Below are 6024 nucleotides of genomic sequence, written 5' to 3'. Positions count from 1 at the left end.
GAAACACAACGATTGTTACTGAATAGGAACGCATGAGGTGCTGTATGTATATGTGGGTGGGTAAAAAAAACGGCAGAGCAACTTGTTTCAGAAACACTAACTCGACTCCCTTCCGAACTGAGGATACTTTTCCTTTGACGTTCAATATTTTTTTGTGTACCCCCAGCCCCCATGTATCAAACCCTCTGAATAGTACATTTCTCAAACATTTCCCACAATAGCTTTTTGGATGGCTTATCTGGATAACTTTCTATTTAAAAGAGTGTGAAAATGTGCTAAATCCAACAATAGCCTACCTTGTATCAACGCCGGTGGTGCCACTCTTGTTGGTTAGGCACAGAGATGAACAAACTGCCAGTGTGCCCAATTAAGCCTGAGTGCTTTTGTTCTCACCCCGGCCTTTGTGGCGTCAAAAACAATGAGTTATTTATAGAGCCCTTATTCCCCCCCTCCTTTTTCCCCCTCTGTCTTTCATCAAATCTCTCTTGGTGGTTCTATATCACATTATGCTGGCGCATAAAGTACAAAGCTAACAGTAAATCCTAATAGTCATGGACTTGCTGTATGCAAACGCTGCCTACTGTCTGGAAAGACTTGGATATTTATGCATAGTTTCTAACAGTATTAGTGTGATTTCTTAATAAAATGCTCCTCAGTCAAACATGAGCTGTGTGTGTTTTTTTTTTTTTTTTTGATGGTCTGATGAGCAAGCAGAATGATGTCAGCAAGCTGATATTTAACTATCAAACACTCTATCAAAAAAAAAAGTTTTTTATTATTCTTTATTAAAAAGTCTTGCTGTGTTTTGGTAAACTCTTCACATTCTGCCAGCTAGCGATAATATGCACTTTGAAGAAGCAATATCATGATGATGGCTGTAATGGTGCAATAACTTCCAAACCACCAATGGACAATGTGCCCTTTCTGCTGGAAAACAGTCAGTCAGAGCGCTGTGGAAGGAACTCTGAAAGGAGAAGTATTGAGTTAAATCTGTTTCAAAATCAAATTCAGTATCACAATGGTACCATTAAAAGCAGTTGAATGGTACTTCACTGTCGAGAGTGATCTAGCTTGAGGAGATGCTGTCTTAGGAGCTTAATTATATGTTGAAGAAAGACATGTTTTTTTTTTTTATTCTCACGATTCTTGTAAGCAACGTGGATAGAATGCTTCCATCAAAAAGGCAATCATTAAGTCTTCTCTGATGTGAAGACCATGGCAGACAGCTTAATGTGCTCTGATTGTAATGTGATTAGCACTTAGGTAACGCATCACAAAATAATTTCTTTCTTTTTCTTTAGAGTGATGCTAATACCATAATAGCCACATCACTCTGATGGTCGCGGCTGTTCTCCATGACAACCACATGAGAGCAGCAACAGTCAGGCGAGACCTTCGTTGTTCTTTGCTGTGGTGATTAGTCTATTGAGTTTAGCATGTGCGAAAGAAGTGCCTTTTGAAATGACTGATAGGGCTGTACAGGGTCGTGCAAAATTCTAATTGCTATTCTGCTTCCTGTTTGCTACCTCAGTTGAAATGCAAGTAAAATTCAAGAACTAAAATGGAATTGAAGAGCCAGCTTCAATTCAATTCTGGAATGTTGCAGAACCCTGCTGTACATACACATAATGTTGTATTTCCATGACGTATCTGTAGAACGAGTTGCAGAACCCTGCTGTACATAGCCTACACGTAATGTCGTATTTCCATGATGTAGCGGCCTATCTGTAGAACGAGTGCAGTAAATGGAGCAAAGAGTGTGTAAGCCCAGCCTCCAACACATGCACCCGCCCTCGGCAGTCTGGTTCTATCAGAGCGCTACACATTATCTGGAGCAGAGGTGAGCAGGGCTCCTTTAGGGGTTGAATTCTCCATTCCCATCTTTCAACATATACATTCCCTACTCACAATCGCAAATCTAGATGTATTGAGCCCAACCTAAACACCCGTTTCACCACCAGGTTAAAAAAGGTGTGCGAGGTTGGGGGGGCTCTATACTATTACTAATGTGAAATATTCAGCTGCTTGACTGCCATTAGCAGCCCGGCATTTGTTTTTTTTAGCCTCCACACATACAGTAACAGCATGTCAATTCCTTGAACATCTTTTTCCAGTAGTTCTACACAAGCAAACTGGTTCTGAACATGTTGTGAAAATGAATGGCTATGTGAGTGGTTGACAAAATTGGAAGTCCTAAGGATGAGGGATGGTTTATATGAGTACTACAATCCAGTTTGGAATAGGGCCTCAAACATGCATAATGTCCTTGAAGAAAAGTGAACAGCGTGTGGTGTGGTGGGTGAAGGAACAGACCTGGGCGGGTTGCCGTGGAGACAACATTTTTTTGATGGGAGACAGCGGAGACAGAGAAACATACATCCATGCGGTCTTTTGATGAACAACAGCACAGCACAGACCTAGCTGATCATACATCAGATTTTTTTAAATCAAATCAGACAGAGTAGAGACCTAACACAAAATCCTTAAAGGCTTATAACTTCTCTCTCCCTAATAGCGTCAGAGGACCTACATTATCCAAACCATAGACTGTATATATAGTTCTATATATACAGTCTATGATCCAAACTGATTGCCATTAAATATAACACTTAACAATGACAATGACGTAGGTTATTTGGCCTAATAGTGTCGGTTATGGAAATTAATTTTTGCAGTGGCAGATGTGCGATGATGAAACATGACATTTGATAATGACACTTTTTTTTGTCATTACAGAATCTCAGTACTTGAATGGACAATGCTCAACAGCATTCTTCACACTCAGACCTTGTAAAATTAAACCAACCAAGCCTAGGTCCTATATGAGAGTGAGAAAGAATTGCCTATCCAGTGGTGAGATCCTGCTTTGTTGCCAGAACAATTAGGAGTCTTTCCCCTTTGTTATGTTCTGAGTCCCGATTATGTGGTCGGTGGAAAGTGATCGATGCTGGGGCTCATCAGCTGTGATGGATCTACCTGAGAAATGCATGCAGGGTCAGGTTAATGGAGACATACGACTCCTCCACCCTTTCACCCACCTGCATCCGTCACACCAAGCACCCAAGCCACATTCACAGGTATGGATGGAGCTGCTCGACGCAGTAAGCGGCTACAATTTCAAACGTGTCCATATTACCAAGACAAAAAACTGTGCACCAATAGTTTAACATGAGGGATACAACAAAACAAGGGTTTATTCCCCTTTTGACAGCTTTTTTTACATTTTGAAACAAACCAATGGCATTTAATGTCCGCATTTAAGGACATTGTAAAGACTTGAATGTTATGGTAATGTTTCACATCCTAGTGCAAGATGCAAAGCAACGCAACATGGCATGTACAACAGGATAATAGTACTTCCTTGACGTCAAACCCATAACACTGGTGTTGTTAGCATCTTGATTGATGAGCTGAACAACATGAGGGGACACTGTGTTCAAGGAGAACTGAGCAGACAACGATGGTAACTGATGATTATGTAACCAGTGAATCATTTCATAGGGACTTTTAAGGGCTATACCGTTTCCATCTTTAAATGCATGTGGAAGAGGACATTTATTTCTGGTGGAACATCATAGAGTTCTCTCTAGGTGTGTATGTGTGTGTGTGAATGAATGTGAATGCAGGTTAAGGCCATCATTCTCTGATCTTACCACTGCTCCAGGGGGGTCGGGGGGGTCAGGTTGGAGAGAGAGAAATGCCAGATCCTATTAATTTTCTACGTTTCCCTGCTGCTTTTTTCTGAACCTTATGACATTGTGTGCAGTTGGATTAAAAAGGTGCACTCAAGACTGTTCCTTGTGGCACTGCCGTTGGATAAAAAGGTGCCCTCAAGACTGTGTTCCCTGGAACTGCTGAAATACATACAGAGGTAGAGGATGTACCATCTGTAAAAACTTTGAATTCAAACGGTTTCTTTACAATAAATGAGTTGAAAACGTATTGTTTTGTCACGTAAGGGCCCAGAACTTTCAATGAGATTTTGAGTCTGTTAAAGGATAATTCCGGTATTTAGCACTTTTGCAGTTGCACAGTTTTGAAAATGAACGTTAAGGGTTGTTTTAAAGACATGTTTGTGCATGCCTGTAGGCAGCAACTCTGAAGTAATCAAAGGTGATTCAAAACGAGTCAGAAAAGTCGAGACAGGACCCAGTGTCAAAATTACAGTGTCCACCACTCTAGTTCATCCAAAACAAACCAGAAAAGGGACTCAAAGTGCTAAATACCGGAATTATCCTTTAAGAGGCAAAAAAGGCACGTTTAGATAATGGCCCAGACCTAGTAACCAGTACTAGCGATCTAACAATCCATGTAAAAATCATCCGGATTTCTCCTTTAAAAAGCTTTGTTTTATATGAAAACTACTGCCTTATGTTCACACTTAAGAGATAAATATCTGCCGGTATATATATTCACAAAATCCCTATGGAATCTTTAAATTTCACATTTTATAATAAAATATTGCAATCTTATTACAGAATACCGTAATGGTCATATCAGCCAAGTGGGGCTACAAGTCTGCCCCGTTTGACTGAACAGAGAGATGTGGTACCAAAGCAAAACAACAACAGTAAACATCAGTCTTTCTCTCTCTCTCTCTCTCTCATGCTTTTAAGTCAAATGTGCTGTAAGTATGTGTTACAGAAATATCCTGTTCATCTTGCACACAGAGATTAACAAAATGGGTTCAGTGGATGTCATAAAATTCCCACATCCAACATCCCCAAGACCCAATCAGGACATGCAATAGGTGTGTATGGGCACAGTTGTTCTACATCCTTTCAGAGGAAAATGACAATGCTTGAGATGAAGACCAACAACTATAGACAGTTTGGTGAGATACCGACACTAAAGACAACTGGTGTTGATGTTTCCATGGCAACCTTGCATCCTTCTTATCCTTTTTTTTCCTTCAGAGAGTTTGATTCCAGGGCAGTGTCTGAGTTAGTGTTAATTCTGTGTGTTCTAAGCAGGTAGCACATAATAAGATGTATGTTCTTGTCTCCATCTGACGTATATTCAGCATATTTAAACACCTCTAATGGTAACAACCAAAGCAACAAAGACACTTGCGGAATTTTGAAAGATTCAAAAAGCAACACGAGATAGAAAATGGACACAATTAGTGGTATTCTGCTGCTGCTGCATATCGTACGTCTCTCTCTGCTGTTGGAGGTTTTAACACTCCTCATTTGCACATTCATCCCACTTGCATGTACAGAGCCTGGGGCCTCTCGGTGTGGAGGCTTGATCATCAGGTTGGTGGGTTGGGGATCTCATCTGAGTGAAGGTGCATTCGCACAAACACCCTTAGTCTCACTTAACACTCATTATTACCACTAACATATGCCAGAGCTTTGCAATTAGAAGTGGCAGGCTACAGCAGACTACAGCTCTGGAAAAAATGAAGAGACCACTACACATTTTTCTGACGTCATCCTACGAGTTGCTGAGTGACATTCGAATGGGTGCCAGTCATATTTAAAATTAAGAGACCGCTGCAAAAATGACTATCAACTCATTCGAATGTCACTCAGCAAGCGTAGGATGACATCAGAAAAATGTGCAGTGGTCTCTTCATTTTTTACAGAACTGTATATTCCTACAGGGTTATCGCTGAGCAAATGCTTCAAAGAGAGAAGGACAGGCATAAACAGGTGGTGGTGCATTGGGCAGTCTGTTAATGACAAACCCTGTAGGGAAGGTTAATTGTGTTTCCCTTCCAGTGATCCTCTCAGAGGCTAGTCATTGCAATCCTGCCAGGGACTCAATTCAGGGTTTAGTGTATTCATCATGACACAAAAGTGTAGATTCACAACGGCAGTGGTCACCTATCTACTGTAGGTAAGCGGGTGGGAGAGGGCCAGGTGATGCCCAAGTGAGCTTCGTTTCTGTAATGTTCATTTTGTCTTTTTTTAATCTCAGGTGAATTAGTCTCCCTAAATAAGTAGTCTTGGATTGTTTTTTTTATTTTTGTTTTTTTATTTTCAATTCCACTATTCTTTGATTAAAAACACTTGTGTG

At 40.6% G+C, this 6024-nt stretch overlaps 1 long non-coding RNA gene across 1 annotated transcript; it reads left to right on the top strand.

Moving 5' to 3' along the window:
* The first annotated feature begins 918 nt into the window (after positions 1–918).
* On the top strand, positions 919–3903 carry LOC125284442. Its single transcript, XR_007191862.1, has 3 exons — positions 919–1840; positions 2737–3463; positions 3767–3903. It is a non-coding gene; the product is annotated as an uncharacterized LOC125284442 (long non-coding RNA).
* Positions 3904–6024: the final 2121 nt, after the last annotated feature.

Source organism: Alosa alosa, chromosome 19 (assembly GCF_017589495.1).
Source record: "Alosa alosa isolate M-15738 ecotype Scorff River chromosome 19, AALO_Geno_1.1, whole genome shotgun sequence".
Taxonomy (NCBI): Eukaryota; Metazoa; Chordata; class Actinopteri; order Clupeiformes; family Clupeidae; genus Alosa; species Alosa alosa.
Note: the sequence above shows the minus strand (reverse complement) of the source record. Positions and strands in the feature narration are given on the sequence as shown.